General features: G+C 51.4%; 1 protein-coding gene across 1 annotated transcript in view; it reads left to right on the top strand.

Annotated features, from left to right (window-relative positions):
- The first annotated feature begins 14,057 nt into the window (after positions 1-14,057).
- JUP (junction plakoglobin) overlaps positions 14,058-20,462 on the top strand; it is a 50,286-nt gene continuing 43,881 nt past the window's right edge. The window contains exon 1 of the mRNA XM_019550393.1: positions 14,058-14,162. The gene's annotated coding sequence lies outside the window, so the exon portion shown is untranslated. The remainder of the gene's footprint in view (positions 14,163-20,462) is intronic.

Here is a 20,462-nt window from a genome sequence, read left to right as displayed (position 1 = left end):
AAGGTGGGAGCCCCCCCTCCATTCCTTTGCATTCAACAGAAGCCATTCCACTCAGCCTGGCTTTGCTGCTCGCAGCCCTTCACTCTCCTGAGCATTACGTGCTTTTGAGCTGTCCTTCCCTCCTGCAGGGCAGGGCTGGGGGCAGGCTTGGGCAGCCTGAGGAAGCACCCAGGCTTCCTTTGCAGTGAGCTGACCTTCAAAGCAATATTTTTATCTGCCGCCACCACACTGAAATCCCTTCAGCGTTTGCAGGCCAGATGGATCCTTTTGCGGGCCAAACCCTGCCTATAATCTCTCAGGCACAGGGGAGAGAAAGCCACTGACTGGGGAGCGAGGGGGGGCAGCAGGGAGCGGTGCAGAAAGGCAGAGCAGCAGCCTCCTTACAGCTCGTCTCCCCCCCCCCCCCCCCACAATGTTCCCTACAAGCTTTATTAATAAACAATAACGCTACACAGAATACAGCCCTCTTTGCTTGGCTGTGGGGCTTCGGCAGTGAATTATACATGAATTGGCCATACACTTAACTGAAATTGACTGCACCTAATGCACTGATGAAATATTTAAGATCATTTGCTCCGTATTAACTTGTCCCCAGCTTGTCTTTGCTAGAGTATGGTAGGGGATGTGCTGGTTTCTGGACTGACACCCAGATCTCCCACGCCCGCAAACCTCCCTGCTACCAACCTGTGTCTGGCAGTGCACTGTCACCCAGTCTGGGACTTAATCTCTGCCGAGGGGTGGGATGGCCCGTGGGTGGGTAGTGAGGCAGCTCTGTTTCCTGCCTTCTGCCAGCCCGCTGCTTGCCCTCCCTCGAAGAGTTGGTTGCACTGATTAGCTGGCATCTGCCTTCTGGAGTATTGATTTTGTGTCGCTAGGACACGGGTGGCAGCTCAGAGCTTCTGGAGAAGCCCGAGGGGCTGTGAAATGAACAGTGTGGAATGGCTTAGAGCCTTGCAGTGCGTGCGTGTGGGGGGAAGCAGAGCAGTTCTGGGGGCCTGCCGTGAGAGAAACGAGGTAAAACTGGAGCAGATTGAGGAAGCAGTTCCAGACTGCTTCTTAGGCTCTGCGTTGCTACCTCTGTCCAAGCCAGGTTTTCCTATGAGGCCTGTAACCCGGGCGGTACTCCAAGAGGTACCCACTCTCCAGTTGAAGGAATCAAAGCAGGTGCACAAGCACTGTGGGAGGTGTAGGGACTCTCCTCCCCCTACAGAGCAGAGCCAGACCACCAATGGGGACTTTCCCAGTATTAAAAGATATATGGTTAAGTAACAGGCATAAATCAGAGGGTACAGTGGACACTACAACGCCCCAAGGGGGCAGGATTTAATAAAGGTTAGACACTTACAATCACTGACAAAACAGGGCTAACAAAACATAAAACACAAACAGCAGAACAAATAATATGGGTTGGTGAAATATAAAAAGGTAGAAAATGCCAAGGAAATATAGGGCCTTGGTACCTGGAAGGGGAGAAAACACAATGACCCCTTTCCACTGCAAGAAGATTTGTTTCTTGTTAGCTCACTCACCCCCAAGTCACCTCAGCTGGGACTTGAACCCAGATCTCCTATGTAGCAGGCAGGAATGCTGCCATAGTCACCACTGATGACACTATTTCAAGCTGCTACAGGTCTTGACCTTCCCAGAGCCCCGGCCTCACATTGAGCTGCCTGGCCTCTGATTGGAGGAGCTGGAAGCAGAGCTCTCTGGTCGCTGCTCAGATCCTTCCTGGAGCTGCGGAGCCTCTCTTGCTGCTGCAGCCTCTCCCAGGGGATCCTGGAGCCCAGTGGGGGCCTCTTGTGCCAGCTTTACACTGCGCTGCTGAGGGTCCCACTGCTGCCTGCAAGTCCTGCTCTTTCAGGCTCTTCTGGGGCACTGCTTCTACCCCACTGGCTCAGCTCTGTGAAGCTCCTTCCTTGTTGCCCCTCACTGGTCTCTCCTGAGTCAACCCATGCTGCCCCTTTTATCCCCTTCCTGGTGACCCAAGGGGCCAATCAGGGGACTGGGGGGGTGGGGAGGCTGAGTCTCTGGGGCCTGATGGGTGCGGAAAGGGAATTCCAAGTCCTCCAATCATCTTTTGGCCCCTGGGCCAAATCATTACCAGATTGGTGAGGAAAGGGAATCCCAAGTCCTCCAATCATCTTTTGCCTTTTCAAAACCCCTGGGCTAGGTCACTGCCAGCCAGCCCGTCACAAGGCCCATCAGCATTGCTTCTGAGCTACTTTCTGGGTTGCTTCCCCTGAATTTTCTCACTAGGGATGTGCACGAGGGTGGCTAGGTTTTTGGGCAGTGCCTCATGGGATAAGAGGCACCTGAGTGGCAGGGAACAGGCTGAGATGTAGCATTGCCTGCTACATGCTGAGTACAGTCAAGCCCAATGTTCCAGGCCAGGGAGCCTCATGTTTTTCAGTCCTGTCTCCCCTGTGACCACGCTAAGGTTTGGTGTCCCATGTACTGGTGTTGCATGAACCATCCTATTAGAGTTGGCGTGTGTAAACCTCCTCCTCTGCCCACCGTTTCCCTGAAACCTGCTGGAATTTCTTTGCCAAAGGAGCTCTCTGAGGCAGCTACCTTGCTCTGTTCACGCTAACCAGTGGCCAGCCAGCAATTTCCACATAGGCTTTGAGTGGTATTTTGGCCTACAGCCAGGATCTGCTGCTGCTTGACCCCCCTTTTGGGGATGGGGACAGCTGTGAAGTATCCTCCCTTGGTGGGGTTGCGCCATAGTGTGGGGACCGTGATGATTTGTGACTCTTGGGCTCTTCCCAACAGGTGAGAAGTTGGGAAGAGGGTAGTAAAAAACTGAAACAGGTTACTCAGCGGGGTTGTGGAATCTCCATCCTTGGAAGTTTGTAAGACCCAGCTAGACAAAGCCTTGGGTGGGATGATCTAGTTGGGGCTGGTCCTGCTTTGAGCAGGGGGCTGGACTAGATGACCTCCTGAGGTCCCTTCCAACCTTAGTTTTCTATGATTCTGTAAGTGATGTGAATGCCAGCCTCCTCCTTGCAAAACCTGCTGTCTCCATCAGTATGTTCCTGGCACAGGGTGAGTTCTCATTCTGCCTCCAGTCACAAGCTGCTGCTTGGATCCGGCTTTAATGAGAGACCATAAAAAGCTTGGGAGACCAGAGTCTACTTACCCTTTTTGTGCTGTAAATCAGGAATAAATCTCCCAAGTAGGGACAGTCAAAAAGCTGGAGACTAAATTGATTCAATATTTGCAGGTTGGTCTAAACTGCATTGAACAGATGAGCAAGTGAACAGACATTCACTATTGATTCTGGAAATGTAGCCACATGCCTGTAATGACCCAGGCCAGAAGCTGGGGAGCCGCTACAGCACACCTCTGTCTTGGCTGGAGCAGACAGCTTGGGTCAAGGCTGGCCTACCCACCCTCTGAGAGGCAGTTTGCAGGCGAGGTGCAAAGGATCTTGGGATGCTAGGGAACTGTGAGTTAACTTGAATCTGGAGGGGATCTAGGACAGAAGTTCAATAAACCAATTGAACCTAAATCAGTTAAGTCTGATACTACATGCATCCAGGTTTATCTTAAACTGGTTTTAGCCATTTTTAAAGTGGTTTATGTGCAATGAACTTCTGTTGCCTTACAGATTTGAACTGGTTTCCGATCACTTATACCAGTTTATGTGTAACTTCTGTCCCTAGCTGGAGTCAATCATGGGATCCCCCAGGGTTGGACTCAGATCACATGTACACTAGGCTTTATCCCATGTCAGTGTGGGCCCATCCATGGTGTTACTCTTGTTCCCCAGTGAGGTGGTTAGGAGGAGTGTCAAAGTCCACATTCAGTTCTAGTGAAGGCTGTGCCTAGCTGCCCATCACAGCCATGGCAATGAGATAGAACCTTGCAATGGTGCCTTAGACCCAGATTTTAAGTTTTCCAGTGGCTGGGTACAAGTTCCTCCTCCTTGCTGCCCCACATGGCTGGGATTGGGGACAGGCTATTATTATTTACTAGTGCCTGGGAAGCTGGGAGTGCAACCAGCTAGGAACAGGAAATTAAATGTGCTTGCTTTGTTTGTTGAGGGCAAAGCAAACAGCAAACAGCCCCTGGTGCCTGAGTGTTCCCAGCCTCTCCTGGCCCTGCAGCCCCTGAAGGTTTTCTCTTGGAACAGGCAGGGCTCATTGTATTCTGAAATCCCCAGGCTTGAATGGTGACCGGTGCCCTTGATGTGGTTGCAGAGCTTGCTGGGAGAGGCTGGTTTGCCTTCAGTTTTCTTTCAGAAAAGCAGGGCTAGGAATGTGGGCAGAGATCCCCACCCTGAGGGAGACACAGCTTGCTCAGGATCACCCAGCCCAGCTCTCTGGTGAGGTACAGTGGCATCATCCCCATTTTGCAGACAAAGGAGCTGAGACACAAGGCAGATACAGTGAGTCATGTAGCCAGGCTGTGCTGGAGTGTGGCTCTGTGGAGCCCTAGCTGCACACCCCGCCCACCAGCACACCATACTATTTGAACCCTGCTTTCTGCCAGTCCAGGATAGCATGGGCGCCAACTTAGGTGAATCTCAGCTAGTGCTACCTAGGTGTGCAGGGCTGAGGAGACCACACCTTGTGCCTGGGGATATGCCCAGCCCAGTGGGAGTTGCATGGGAACTGGTTTTGTGCAAAAGGAAACCTGAAGCTTCAGCTGGGCCTTGCTGATGGTGAAGTGTCTGTGCCACTCACCTTACAGCCACCAGTGAGCTCGACCAGACCTGGTGCCCACCCTGACAAGCAACTAGGAGCAGCTGGTTCCTCCCGTGCCTCACAGTGCTTGAATTCCCAGTGCTGCTCAAAAAAGCCATATGTACAGCACAGAGCTCACAGGCACTCAACAGTAATGAACCAGAGGTGAGAAAGTCATTCCTTGAGCAGCCCAACATGGGTGAGCTGTGCAGTTGGGAGCTGGGCAGTCTAGGGCAGACTAGACCCAGTCCCGTATGGGCTGGGAGCCACCACTTCTCACTGCCTGTGGTTCCTCTGCACTGGTGTTGGTTTCTGGCCTCTCACATATCATCAGCTGAGCTTGTACAGCACAACAGTCTGTGATTAAATAGCAAGCTTCCCTCTGTCTCCAGGCTGCTCCCTCTGTCTCCAGGGGGTTGCCAGGGTGGAAGGTTCCTGCTGCAGGCTCCCCTTCCCTTGCTCCTGGGGCTTTTGTTTCAGCTCAGCTGGAATCCCTGATGTACAGGGAATAAAATGTACAGCCATGTGAGTGCCCTGATCCCTCACAGGCACAGACCATAGGAAGAGGCATTTGGGTCAACGTCAGCACAAAGGACCTGGCATGGACGGTGGCTATTACAGGAACAGCCTGGAGGGCTGCGCTCCACCCCAGCTCTGATGGAGCCCTACACCTTTGCAGGAAGCCAAGGGCTCCCTTTCCTCCCGCCAGGGAGATGTGACTGTAGCTTTGTTTCTTAGCATCCAGGCCTGGCTGCATCTGGGGCAGGCAGTGAGATGTGACCTGCCACCAGGAAGACTGATTCTGAGGTGGGCTTGGAGAGTAGTCTCAAAGGAGGAATTTTCTGCTGCTTTGGAGGCAAAGAGTTTGTGTATATGGCTCCCTCTTGCTCCCCAGGTTTGGGTCACAGTTAGGAATGGTGGCAGGAGGGTAGTAACCCAACTGATGAAAGACCAGACAAGTGGCTGTGAGGTGGCTCCACCTGAAATCATGAGACTGGCTTAAAAATCGTGAGATCTTAAATAATAACAAATCCTGGGGCTCTGTTTGCTTCCCAGTGTCTGAGCTATTGGGGGTACTTTTTTCTATCTCTTCTCCTTGACTCAAAAGCCAGACATTTCCTCTTAAAAAAATAAAGAAAACTAAGGGTCTCCCAGGACCCCAGGTGTTAGAGCTTGAAGAAAAGCACAATCAATAAACTTGTGATGAACATTGAAGCGAGAGGAATGGAAACCTTATTGTCTTAGCTGGGAGACTTGGGGAACTAGAGATGGTCAGGAAGCCTGCAAGGCATAGAGCGAAGAGAGAGAGTGTCCTGGCTGAGTGCAAAGGGTCCTTTTGCTCCTGAAAGGTCACAGCGGAAATGGCTTGGGTGGCCTTGGGGCATTAATAATTTAGGGCTCTTCTCTGCAAGACAAAGTGTCCAGGACTCCCTCCCCCCATCCCCTGTCTCTTCATGCAGCCAAACAATCAAAGCTTTTCAAGTAGCAGAGGGTGGGTGGTGGCCGTGCGTCTCTCTCCCTTCCGCGGGCAGCCTTCAGGAGGTGAGGTCACCGTGCCGCCAGCCCCATTGCTCACACTGCCCGGCATTGTTCATTGTGGCTGGAGCCTGGGTTGGGTGGGGAGAGCAAGTGCGCAAAACGCTGTGCAGGCCTGGAGTGTACAGAAAGGTTGGAGAGGCACAATGGGGTCATGACCAAGGTGGTGTTATACATACACGCACACATGTTTTACAGCTAGGGAGACTGAGGCACAGAGACTTCCTGGTGGTCACTGAGCCACTGGGAGAGCTAGAGACTGAACCCAGGAGTTTTCTTTCTGTGCGTCTCTCCCTCTTCCTCTAACCATCTGTATCTTTTCCCCTTCCTAGGGATGAAAATGGCACCCAAGAGTCCTGAATCCTCAGGGCTGCCCTCCGTCCCCGCCTAGCTTGAGGATCCAGAAGCCTCCTTCCAAGCAGAAACAGCAAAGGCCTTCCTCTGGAAAGGACTCAACACAGGTAGCTATGGGCAGTAATATGATTGGGGGTGGGGGGTTAGCTTTGTGAATTGTATGGTGCATTATCCCATTTCCCCAGCAGTAGGTCTGCCCTCCTCTCTGTATTCCTCTCAGGAGTGGAAGTGGTGCTCTGCAGTCTGTGGCCCATTTTGCTTGCAGTAACTTTACTTTTTGCTTCGCTGTAAAACCCAGAACTCAGTGGTGTTTGGCTCTGTGCAAGCACAGAACCGAAAGATGATCTGTGACCCAAAGAGCTTCCCAGCCCCTTGTCCAGTCTCTTCCATCAGCAGAAAGGGGGTGCATGTTGCTCCCTTTCAGATTTGGCAACATTTTACACCCTAGAGCACGGACAGAAAAATCAATTGCACTGCGTGTAAAGGGTGTGGGAAAGAACTTCTGTTTCCCAAACTGATCCATTATAACTGTTTTTTGTGTCCGCTCCAGCCCACAGTAAATGAAACCAAAGATTTTTTGTAACTGTGTCACTCTTCGGTAAGATACCTGGTTTGACTTCCATGTCCTATGGGATAGGCATGGACAAATAAAACAATTGCAGCAGGTCACCTGGCTTGGACTGGGCAGTAGTAACCCACCTCTCCCACCCTTTTACAAAGGTAGAATTGTATTGTCTGTCCACAGCCCCACTTACTGGTGTATGGCACCAATGACAACTTCAAAGGTAGTGATAACATCTCCCTGCTTTCCTCCTTCCCCACACCTCAGCCAGTGCTGGTGCTGACGTTATAATGGTGAACGAGATGCTGGTGGAAGTGCTAATCCCTAGTGTATCTGTTCTCATATAAAACCAAATCCTTCTTTCCAGCACTTGCCCATAATACATCCCCCACTTCAGCCCCATGCTTCTGTCCAGTTTGTATCCTGGCATTGTAGCCGGGGGCCACATAAGGGGGATGGGAACAGTTTCTCCCCAGCACACCACTTTGGCTGCTGTGTGCACAGCGAGGGGCTCTTGGAGCTGATCATTATTTCCACAGGCCTCTGATGTAGGCCAGCTCCAAAGCATTGCCGTGGTGCATTAGTGGATTCAATTGAATTCTGCCGAGGGAGATGGAGGAAAGCGTGGACGGGCTTGTTTCTCACAAATGACTTTCGGAAAGCACAGTGCATTGATGTTTTTTAATGGGGCTATGAACCAAAGCCTGTTAGCATTGTCAGGAAATGGAGTTATAATAATAGTCTTCCTTCTGACGGTTGAAAAGGGGCTATGGAGGGACCAGCTACAAAGCGTGCTGGCAGATAATTGCGTTATCCGACTTGTGCTGAACACAGGGGGGATCTCTGTACTCTAATCCCTGGGCAGGACACACCAAGCAGGAAACACATGTGAGCTCCCGTTCCGTTTGTCAGCTGGTTAATCTGGTACCAGGAGAGCAATGAGCTCTGGGCATGTGGGACTTGCACTCCCCTCTCCCCACCCAGGTGAAGTAGCATGGAGACGGGGAGAACTGGCCCAGTTTTTCCTGATGGCAGGAGACAGGAGGCAGATTAGCCTCTTCAAGGGCAGGATGGGGCAAACAACTGGCTCTGATGTGGTGTCTGTAGGCCAGTTTCTGGGGCTTATGTCCTCCTCCTAAAACAGGAGAGGGGAACTGTAAAGCCTACCCTGATTCATAGATTCATAGATTGTAAGGTCAGAAGGGACCTTGGAAGATCACTGGGTCCAGCCCCCTGCACCAAGCTGGAAAGACAACTGGGGGTCAGGTGAGCCCAGAAAGGTGACTGTCTAGTCTCCTCTTGAAGAGCTCCAGGGTAGGTGATTCCACAGTCTGGACACCCTGACTGTGAAGAAGTTTTTCCTAATGTTGAGCCTGAATCGCTCTTCCAGGAGTTTGTGACCATTACTCCTGGTTTTCCCCTTGGGTGCCCTGGTGAACCGTTGCTCACCGAGCCCTTGATGTACTCCCCTAGTGTAGCGGTAAGCTGCTACCAGGTCCCCTCTCAGCCTTCTTTCCCTTGGGCTGAAGAGTCCCAGATCCCTCAACCTATCCTCATATGGCTTGTCTTTTAAGTCTCTGATAATACAGGTGGCTCTTCTCTGGACTCTCTGAAGCTTGTCCACGTCCTTGTTAAAGCGTGGTGCCCAGAACTAGAGGCAGTACTCCAGCTGCGGTCTCACCAGTGCTAAGTACAGTGGAAGAATCACCTCCTTGGTTTTGCTGAAATTGCACTGATTGATGCATGCCAGAGTATCATTTGCCATACTGGCTACAGCATCACACTGCCGGCTCATATTCATGATGCATGCTGCGGTGCGAGCCCATGGATGCTAACTGAGCTGGGATGGTGACAAAGGCATGGGAACCCCCAACCCAGCTCTTTCTGAGGTGTAGAGGCAGCCTCCAAGACCTGCCTTTTCCATATTCTGCTTCATTTAGCTAAGTCCAGTTTTTCTCTGTCCACTGTTTTTTTGGGGGGACTTTGGCCATGGGCAGGGTGAGGAATCCACAGCTGGGAACCTGCACAGATGCCCCAGGGCCAACCCTGAGTAGAAACAGGCAGAATGGTGCTTAAATGTACCTTGGTCCTAGACTGGGATAGAACGAGAGGTTATTAACTGCAGCATTCCTTGCCTACACCCACGGAGGGACACGGCTTGCGGACTCCAAGCTAATTCCACCTCCACCCGCCCCTCTGGAGAACCAGCAGGATTCTGACGTGCCAAGGAAGTGAAGCTTGTGATTATTAACAAGCTTGTGAGGAAGTTCTTGATCAGTCTTGCTAATGCTCTGTGATGGTCTTTTGACTGAACTGCGTAGCCAACAGTTAGTGATGTAGCACGCCTGGCCCCTTCAGTCACAGGCTGAGAAATTTCACTTTGGTCCTCCAAGGAGACCTCTGTCAAAAGCAAGAGGAAAAACCTAATACTTCCCAAAAAAACAAGCAGCACTGAAAAATAAGACCCCTGCAGGCCAGCTCTGTGCATCAGAAAGGAACAACAAATGACTCAAGTCCTTGTTTTAGAGGTCTTTTATTTTTTATTTGTTTTGCTTTATATGCAGGTCACTGAGAACAAAAGTTATTTTTTCCCCCTCTTAATAAATTCTCAGCAATGTCTTAGGGGCAGCAATGATTGCAACAGGTTTCACATGCAAGGCTGCTTGCTTGTACTCAGGATGTGGATTTGATTGAAACCAGAGCGAGAAGGGGTTAATAAAATTTCCTTCTACAGGCAGAGGAAAATATGACTACAGAGCCCAGAGTCCCACCAAGGTGATAACTGACAGGTGAGCAGAGATATTGTAAGGATGGGGGGAGGGAAGATTGTGCCAGGAAGATCATTTCACTGCAACCAGCCAAGGTGTAAGGAGAGATAAGAAATGGGCACCGATGGCAGTAAGGGAGATGCAGGAGACAGGTGACTGCAGGGCTCCATCTCTGCGCCACCACTGTGAAACCAGAGCAAAGCCCATTGAGGCTGAAATTGGCAGCTGGCTCCAAGCATGTTCTTCCTGGGGGTGGGGGATATTCCTGCTAGACAGCTAGACCCCTCGGTCCCTGCTTTCCCAGAATGGGGGTGGGTGGGAAGAATGAGTAATGTGCAAATCACAGGAAAATGCAAAACTGAAAGGAAATGGAAAGAGACAGGATAATGGTGGCAGCCACTTTGCCTACTGGTTCTGTGGTTTGTGAAGCTATTCAAGGGTAGCATTCCTTACACTTTGTAGTCAGGCCACCTGCTTCCTGCCAGAACACCCTTAGCTTCCAGGAATAAGTGCTTGGTTACACCGGGACTCACATGCATTGTCTTGAAACTCTCTGTGTGCAGAAAGACACAGGTGCCTCACCTAAGTTGCTGTGCAGGACCATGCTTCACCCGGGCTGGTCGTCTTGTCTGTAAAAGTACCTGATGATATTTGCTGTGCACATGTTTGTTTCCAAACTGCAAGCCATGAGTAATGCCACAGTCATATTTGGCTCTGCTCTGGCAGCTTTCATCTGAAGCTTTCAAAGCTCGTTGCAAATATGAGGCAGCCAGAAGGCCTCCGATAATTAAAAATGGAAAATAGAACGCTTTGTGTTCCTAGTAACACCTTCTGTGGGAGGATCGCAAAGCACATTCCAGCAGTAATGAATAAATCCTCCCCCTTTGCCGGAAGGGAGGTGAGTCTCATTATTCTCATTTGAGCAGGAAAGAAGAAGCAAATGTGGGTATTTAGGGACAATGTTTTCAAAAGTGTCCAGGGATTGTGGGTGTTCAACTTAAGACTCCTTGGCCTGCTTTTCCAAGGTGGTTATGCAACTCCTGTGAAAATCAGGGCAATGATCTGAGCACCCAGAAATCGATGTGCTTGAAATCAGAGACTGACCTTGGGGAAAATTTGTGGCTGAAGTGACCTGCCTGAGTCCCTGGAGGAATCAATGACAGATCAAGGAATAGAACACAGGCTCCTGGCTCCTAGTTTGAACCCCAAACCTGTGGAAGCCAATCGGCGCACTGCCCTTTTTCTGCACTGTATCATTGTCAGGGGTAGATCTATGGGGGGGTGCAGTGGCATGGTTGCATGCCCGTTCCACAGTAAATGTCATGCACCAGTGGCTCCAGTTCCCTGTGCCTGGGTTTCCTGTGATGTCTAAGGCATGGCTGGAGCCCTGGGCTGGAGTGAGACACCCAGGGGGATAAATCAGGGAGCAGCTGAGTGATGGGGGACCTGCTCACTGCAGCTGCTGTCTGTAGCTGACCAGGGAGTGGGGGGAAGCCACAGGACTGCTTCTATCCTGCTCCATCCAGCCAAGGGCTGCAGGGACTGGTTGAATGGGGTGCTGGGTGCGTGGCAGTGACAGAAAGGAGTTCCTGCTCCCTCCCCATTCATTGCATTTCCCCTGCTGGCCAGGGGTTCCAGCTGTGGGGAGCACATGCATGGAGGGCCCTGCATATGGTGGGACGGTGGTGTCAGTAGATGTTCTGCCCCTTCCAGCACCTGCTTCCTGACAGTGGGAGAGAAGGAGTAATCCTGGGCCTTCACCTGCTTCCAAGTTAGTTGAGGACAGCACTGACAGTGGATTTCCAGGTGCTCCTGCTCCTTGTTACTTCCCCAGGTGTCCCCCACAATCTGGGAGCAAGCACTGGAAGCGGGGACCCATATGCTGTCACTGTCCCTGGCCAAGCCTGATGCTGCCACTTACCAAAGCCTCCCAGTGGAGTGGGGGAGGAGCAGCCCTGGAGTATCCCCTGCTCCTGTGTCAGCAGGGAACAATGACGGCAGTGGGTGGGTCCCCATGTTTTGCACCCAGAGGCAACCCCTGCTGGAGAGGGGAATGGGAGGGAAAAGGAGGGGGTGCCGAGAGTTGGGAAGGCGGGGTGGGTCTAATCTGCTTTGGGGACTGAAAAAAGTCCTCAGCAGCTGCTACCTGGCATTGTCTGTCCATGGTGGTGGGGTGGGGGGGCCTTCAAAGTCTGTTGTGGCACAAGTGACATTTCCTGCACCCCCTTTTCAAATTCCTAGATCTGCCTATAATCATTGTCCTACTGTTTCCCCTTCCTGCCACCTCTTAATGTGATGCGTTTTACCGCTGTTGGAATGCTGAGTCTTTCATACAGCACCGTATCTCAGCAAACACTTCTGAGAAGGAAAGAATTCGGTTCCCAAGATATTTCACATTCAAGATACTTTATTGCTGTTTCAAGCCAGACAAAGGATTATCAAAGAGCGACTGAGATGGAACCCTGAGGTATTGGTCCTTGCTTGCATGTGTCCCTGGCGACGGCTTTGCACTACCACTGGGTTTTTTTCTTCTCCTGTCCATTTGTCAGTATTGCCCATGAAAGGGTGGCAGGTTGTTACATAGCGAGACACAACTCCTACCATCTCGCTCCTCGGGTCACACGCAGCTTTTCCTCATTGCTTTTTAATAGGAAGTCCTTTATCATTCCTGATCATTGGAGAAAATATGTTGTTGTTTTTTTTTGCTTTTCCTCAGGACTCCGGATGCTAGTGTGTAGAACTGACTGGCTCTTTCAATTTCTCTTCTGTCACATTAGTTGCAGAGCCGGTCCTGTCTGGGTTTGTGCTGTGCTGGGGGGGGGCGCAAGGGAGGAGGCTAAAAGACAAATGGGGAGGAATTGGGCTGGTGCAGACATGAGGAGCAGGCTCTCATCAGAGTGGGAGCTGGGAGAAAAGTGGCCAAGTCCAGATGAAGGGAGGGGAGTGGAGAAGGACGGTGTGCTTGGCTGCTGCACTTGCACCCAGGGCTTGCAGAAGGATGAAGGTGCTTTGCAAGGTGCTCCTGCAGTGAGGACAGAGCCAGGGACGGTATTTGAACGTGTGGCCATCGGACTTGGCTTGGCCCATCACCCCAGGCACGGACAGACGCGGCTGAGGGTGCCCGCGGGAGCAAGGAGCTGCCCGTGGTGTCAGATCCCTCTCCAAGCCCTAACGCCCACCTGTTCCTACAGTCGGTCTCCCCTTGCCATGGGCAGGAGCCCACCGTGCTCATTAGTAGGTGGGGGAACAGAGTGCGGTGCGGTGCGGTGGGACCGGCGCTGTGGCTGTGGCAGGGAGCGGGGCCGCGGAAGGAGGCTCCTGGATCTGGAGAACCCGGGACGCGGGGAAGGGGGGAGGGGGATGCTCTCTCCGGGGAGCTGCCTGTGCCCCCTTCTTCCCTCCCCCCGGTCCTGATCCGCCCCAGCCCCCTTCAGCCCCGCCCTCACCTGCATGACGTCACCCACGTGGGGTTCCCCCGCGTCACGCCCTCCCCAGCCCACCTGGCTCACTCCCGTTCCGAGCACTCCCAGCCAATCACCGCCCCGCCTGCCCCGCCCCTGCTCCCCAACAGAACGCGCCTCGGCCAATGGGCCGGCGGTCAACACAGACCGGGTGGGGACTGAACCCCACCCTTGCGGGCATGACGGAGCACGGGCCGCGCCAATGAGCGGGCGGCGGCGAGTGGGCGGGGCGAGTGTCCATGGGGACGGGCCGGGAGGGCGGGGCCGGGCTGCGGGCTCAGGGCTCGGCTCCCTTTTGTTCGCGGAGGCGGCGGCCGCGGGCAGTGGCCGGGCAGGGCAGAGCGCAGCGCGCAGGTGAGCGTGGCCGCGGCCGCATCTCCCCTCCCCTCCCTGGAGCTGGGCTGCCGCTCCGTCCCCGGGCTGAGCCTCACCCCTACCCCGCCCGCCCCTGGGTCCCGGTGCAGGGCCGGCGGCGCCCCCCTCGCACCTCGTCCCCTGGCGCGGGGAGCGCGCCTCTGCCCAGCCCTGGCTGAGGGGCTCTGAGCTCGGCTCCCCCGGGGGCATCCCGCCGCGGGCAAGGGGCCGGCCCCGAGCTGTGCTCCCGGAGGGCCCGGGGCAGGCGCCTTGCCCTCCCGCCCGGCCCCTTTCCGTCGCCCCTTGGCCGGCGGCCGGCTAACAGGTGCGCACCTGCTTGCAGGGGACCGTCCGCTGCCAGCCGTCGAGGAGGGGCGATCCCGTGGACTCGTGCCGCCCGCCGCCTGGGGAAGGAGCCCGTCCGGCATACGCTGACCTGGTATCTCGCTGTACGTGTGTGTGCAGTGCGTGGTGCTGTGTTAGTGGTCGCAGCAGTTAAGGGCTGCGAGCAGACTTGTAGGCATGATATTAATACAACTCTGGCATCCGACCCCTTGATACAGTGGGATTTGCAAATGGCCTTGATTTCTGCTCCCTCCCCCCTTTGAACGTGGCATGTGCGAGGTTACAGCTGAACCTCCTGCCAGAAGTTGTGTTGCAAGGAGAAATTGGATCCTGATGGGATCTCGAGAATTGGAAGGCTTTTATCTGTCTTGAGTAGCACGTCGGCCCCGCGACCCAGTGCAGTACAGCCAGCAGAAGGACTCAGCTGCTTATTAAAGACGAGAGGTGTAAACTGTGTTTTTCTTGGCTCTGGCAGCTTGGTTTCTCAGCTTTTTTCATTTGCTGTTTGCTAATTTGGGAAATTGTGGGAACAAGTGAGGTGGCTTGATTTAGCCTTGATCGGTGCAAATGACAGAAATCACTGAGCAAGATCTTCTGCAAATTCACTTCAGCTGGTCCTTCAAACGGTCCTTTTTTGTAAAGCGCATAATGAGGCTTTCCTGTTTTGTTGCTCTTTTCCGGCTGCAGATTCTTTGAGGAGCAAGTTTGCAGATTGCTTACTTGGCTGGCCTTTCCGTGACAGTACAATTGCTGTTTCACTGACTGTTTTGGGAGGAAGAGTCTAATAGTGTTCAGACATAGCTCTCCATATGCTGACATAAGATGGCAATTTCTTTCCAAGGCATGAGCACCATGCACTTAAAACCATTCCTCTGTATAATTGACAGGGCAGAGGATCAACATGCGAGCAGCTTTCGGGAGGAGATTGCAGTGCAGCTGCTTATAATCTAGGTATTGGAGAATGTCTGTCTGGTTTCTGATGCCGCTGTATGGTATTGGGTCATTATAAAACAATCGCAGCATGGTGCTTTCTGGGTTCACTTGGAAAAAGTGGTATGTGATTGCGTGGCTTTTTGCAATACATACCAATAAGTACAGTGATTATGTGCGTGTTCAGGAGCATTTGCTGTTTCAGTTTCCCTCCATTAGAATTCTCTTTCCCTTCCTTTCAGCAGCCCTAATCTTGGGTTATATCATTGACTGCTATTATGGCACCCATCCTGCTGGCTTGACAGAGGATGAAGGATGGTGAAAACAAAGGCCTGGGAACTCTGGAGATGCAGGCTTTGTGCATGGATTCGTTGTGAAACTCCCAGTTTGACCTTGCCGGAGTCACTTTGGGCCTATCTATCAACACTACCCTGATCTGTGCAATGAGAATCCTGAAGTGCTACTGCGTAGTCTTGTCAGGCTTAACTTTTGAGGTTTCAGAAGTGCTTGGAGGTGTTGGGAAGGAACTGCTGGAAACTTGCAGAGTACTGAGGTGTCTGGTCTTGCAGCCTGTTGGGCATAGAGACTAGAGTTGTGCAAGGGTGTGTCAGGATTGTTTGCCACACAGTCAGCAACTCCGTGTTGCTTCTGGGGTTTTGGCAGTTTGTGTCTCCTTGTTCTCTGTGCTGCTTCCAGGGAGAAAGGGAGGGCATTGCCCAGCGTCTGTCAGACTCCTCGGAGCCAAGTTTTTTGCTCCTCTATGAGCTTTGTCCTATTTGTTGTACTCCACAGGATGTTGGAGAAGCATGTGAGAGAGAAAATGAGAACACATTGGCTTTTGGTGTCTGTCAGAGTACCACAAACTGCCTTAAAACAAGAGGGAGTTAGTGCTGCTAGTGTGGAAGTCAGTGGAGTGTGTAAGGAAGATATGAAGTATGCTCCAACCTCTGTGTTTTCTGAGTTCAGGTTAAAAAGCTGAGGAATGGAGTCTGTAGAAGGAATTCGTGCGGTAAAATTAGAAGTGTGCTGTCTGCTACGCTGCAGGGCGTTTGCGGGGGGGGGGGGGGAGAGTACTCCCTTGCTGTCTTCGCCTTGACGCTGGGAGAGGAGAGGGTGCTCTAATTGCATTAGCTAAATGATTAGCTTAATTAATCAGCTTTATAGCACAGATGAAAGGATAATGCAGGAGTGTTGCTGGGAGTTGCCTGGGAAAAAAAACCTCTTGTATGAGGAGCTTGAAAAGATGCTCTCTGCCAGTGCTCCTAGTAAATTTTTTTTGTGTGCATCAACGCCCTGGCTGCTCTCAGTAGGGAGGGTATATTTTAAGTTACGCTGAAGAATAACAGCTATGCAGAAGACTGTAGGCAATGTGCATGGTACTGTACAAAATATCCGAATGGAGACCTCAGGAATAGGTTTCAAAGGCCTAAGGTAGTTGTTCTGATGTGAAGTGGGTTGATATGTAGCACTCTTCAGACTTTCCTTTCTGGGCTGAGATCCATTCTAATGCCCTCAACAGCTGTAGCATCTGGGCTTTTGGAAGTGGTGGGCAGTGGGCATCTTGAGCTGGGGGGACAATGCTGTAAGGTACTTGGGATTCTCAAGTCAGGGTTGCCATTGTCAGTCACTTACAAGTGGATGTTGTTAGTGAAGCCTGGCTGACACTGGACTTCATTTGCAGAAAGTACAGGTGTGTTATAAAAGATGAGACCTCTAAAGCTGACTGTTTTCTCGAGTAGAAATTAACAAAAGTGTCCTTGCACAATACCATCCAGCTCTCTAGGAAATCTACCATTGTCAGTGTTCTGCTGAGTGTCTGTATGTAAAGATGCCTTCCCCCTGCCCTGCTCCACCTCTGGACAAGTATTTTCATTATGGAGATTAGATATGCTGAAAAAACTGTTTATTTTTGGGGTCTTACCCTGCCCTGGACCATCTGAATGCAAACAGCTATTCTGAGGCAGGGCTGAGTTCTGCTTGCTGGGAATACACCCCAGCTGATCAGCATATTCCATCACTGCAACAGACAGGAGGATTGTGAGGCTTTGAAAGGCAAGGTTTATAGGTGTGTTCAAAAGCAAGGGCTGGCCTTGGGAACCTTCTGAAATGAGTCATCCTGAACCCTGCCAGGAGGGAAACAAACTGCCCACTTGCTTTCTTCCCCACCCCCCTGTTTTCTATCGGGTCACTAAAAATACAACAGGGATGACGTTAAGGAGGATTCATACCTCGTGGGTCAGGTGTTGGTATGTCAAAGGGCCTTCCAAGCAGAGTGGTGAAATTTGTCAGTCCTGGGATTATGATGCTGGATGAGGGAAGTCAAAGGGAGACAGTTGCAGAAGTGAAGTGGAAGGCCCAACTGGGTATGCCCCACATATACTGCGCAAGTTACTGTGTCATTGTGCCTCAGTTTTCCCATCTGTGAACTGGGGAGGTTGAAGCTTAGCTTCCTTTGGAGCACCATAGAATAACTGCCTAGAGCCAGTGTGGCTATTGGGCAGTACTTTACCCCTCGGTTGCACTAGTTCTTGGATTGGAAGAACAGGATTAATCTCATCGTCCCATATCTCTTTTGACCAAAGAAGGGCAGAGGGCCTATGAAAGCAGGAAAAAGAAAATGGTAGAGGATGATTGTGGTTCCTGTCTGTCTTTTCACTGTGGTCCTGTGTAAACTCCCACAGCCAGGTGCTTGTTTGCAGACTGCAGTTCCAGTGTTGCCTGTAGTAGCCACAGTCACTAGGGTTCCTGTGGCAAACAATTTGAGGCCACTGCAGCCTGTGTCCCAGGAAGCAGTTGGCTGTCAGTATAATGGGCAAAGCTTTTCCATTTACAACCCAGGGGGCTTGTAAGAAGTCATATCTGTTGCTTGGGTCTCCTTGCCCTGTTCAAACCATAAAAAGTTCTTGCCTACAGCTCGTGGATATGGGCCCCTGGACGAGCTTAGTGCAGTGTACACTGCTTGTCACAAGGAGTTGGATGCTGCTGCTTTTCAGTTAATCTCTGCCAGTCAATCCCATCTTTCCTTGAAATTCTTCCCTTCCTAATGGACCTTGTACTTCCACTGCATTCAAGTTTGAAAGTTACTCTCAAACCTTGGAGGAACTCTCTCCTAGCTTGGGGGTCTTCAAGAGGAGGAAGATATTTGGCTGGTGTGATATGACACTGGCACTCATTGCTGCCTGGGGCAGGTGGTTGGACCTGATCTGTTTAGGTCCCTTCTGCCCCTAAGCACTATGATACTATGATTACCTAGACTGTCTCTCCACTAAAGGCACTTTACCGGTACAAGAATACCAGTATATAACTCACTGGCAAACTTTCCTAATGTGGATGCAGCCACTCTAGGCACGGTGAAGTTTCCCAGTGCAAGCAATACCAGTAGAAGCTTGGTCTCACACGTATCTGTTAGAGGGAAAACATAAGGGTGGGAGTGGAGCTAGTTAACACAAGAACAGATGGGAATGAAATGGCCATGAATAAATTCAGGCTGGGAATAAGAAGTGAGATCCTATGTGATCAGGGAGGGTTTGGGGGAGTCTCTCACTAGGACAGCTGCTGGGAGAGGGTGGGGAGGCACAAATACCTGACCGCTTGCAAGGCAAGATTATGAAAGGGATTGTGTGAATGTGGTAGCGTAGGATAGCAAGGTGATGGGGAGATGATGGCCCTCTACTAGTCTTAGGTTCCTGTGTATGCAAGGGCTGCTGTTGGCACTGCTCCATCAGTTGGGGGTCAGACTTCAGTGGACGTCTGACTAGTCTGCTAGTGTGTATCTGGACTTACCTGGTCCATGTGTGCATAGACAAGAGCTATGTACACCCCTTTCTTAAAACAAAATCTAGGTTTAGGTTGGCCAAACCAACTGCCAAGTCTTTACAGTGCATCTACAATGATATCATATTCTCTTTCTGTTGTGCCCCCAGTTAAGACCTGTACCTTGCTTGGTAAAGGTAACATGAGGAGAAATTTTTTTTTTTCTCCCAGAGTCTTAGCTGAATTTTGAAAAGAGGGGTTCACTTCGTATCCTGACAGGTCCTTGGTCTCTGTGGCTGGCAGGATGCAGCAAGCATTTCTAACTGCCCACCAAGTTCAGAAAGAGGGGCCAGGCAGCTCATCTCTGGCAGGATCAGCTTTGCAGAAGAGATCAGGAGCGGATGAAGAATTGAAACAGGGTTTGACTGCACCTTCTCTGCCCTTGACATGGAGCAGGATAGTCTACCCCTCAGTATCACTTACCCTCACCTTCTAGCTGCCAGTTTGGCAGCAGCTGTGATGAGGTTAAGCCTTTTAGCTTTTGGCTGAACAGGAAGGGGAGGATGAGTGGTGCCGAGGTGCAATCTCCATTCTTCCTGCACACAACATGGATGAGAGTACGGCCCCTGGCAGTCGTTCCAGTGTCCCCATGCTTCCATTCCAGTGTGGCAATTGGCTTCCTTGCTTAAGACACACCCCAGTTTAGGATGGCTAATTTTTGGGGGGGGGGGAGAACTTGTATGGTATGCAAATAATTTCTGCACTACAGGAGGCAGGTTGTAGAAGAGACTGCTACCTGCCACTGCCCCATCTCTGACTTGCTTCTCATAGTGGGTCTGATTTTTGCCATGCTGCTTTTCTGCAACTTTCCCTCTCTGGACTCGTGAATGAAAGCCCAGCATACTCTTCTGAAACTGATGTTCAGAGTCCATCTGTCCCGAGGCAGCAGCTACCTGGTCCACCTCCCTGTCAAAATGCTAACCTGGAGACCTCAAATGTTGCAACACAGTCAGGTTTAAGATAACCAAATTGCGTATTTCTCAGTAGTGCCTGTGTTCAGACCTCAAGCTTTGTTCACCTACTTATGCCATCTAATTCTTGAGATCGTAGGGTGGAGAAATGCCCATGCTTAGTCAGTCTGTCCACACGGAGTCATTATCTGGCCTCACTCTAAGCTTATGTTGTATTCATTGTTGCCACCCTTCAGCTTGGGTGGAGGATGTCTGTCTGCTCCCATGGGAGGTGAAACATGAGATCTTCTATGGAAGTGTAGGGTGCAGGGAACAGCAGCTGTCTCTTCTCTCAGCTCTGTGGGGCAGTAGTCTCTGCCTTGTAGCGGTCTCTCAAAGTGGGGTCTGTGCATGGCGGGTCCTAGCTGCATTTGACAAGGGCCCTGATATTCCTCTGCAGGGGAAAGGCCATTGGTGATGAAGGCACAATGCTCAAATTGGTAAGTTCATTGTCTGATAATGGATTTGGAGAGGTTTTCAGGTCCATTTCCATGTCCTTTGTTAATGTTTGTTGAGGTAGGCTATAAAAGTACGAAATGCCCAATTAAACTGTCTTTGCGCATTCTAAGCCTGTAACTATTCATTGGCTTGGAAGGTTTCTATAAAATGTCATGAAAAACCCATTTTACTGCACATTTGGCTAAGTGGGTTTGGCCATTAAGATAAAGGAAAGCAAAAAAGCTCGTGGCATGTTAAACAGC

The sequence above is a fragment of the Crocodylus porosus genome, unplaced genomic scaffold, assembly GCF_001723895.1.
Source record: "Crocodylus porosus isolate Cpor-Errol unplaced genomic scaffold, CroPor_comp1, whole genome shotgun sequence".
Taxonomy (NCBI): domain Eukaryota; kingdom Metazoa; phylum Chordata; order Crocodylia; family Crocodylidae; genus Crocodylus; species Crocodylus porosus.
This window is presented reverse-complemented; position numbering and strand designations above follow the sequence as displayed.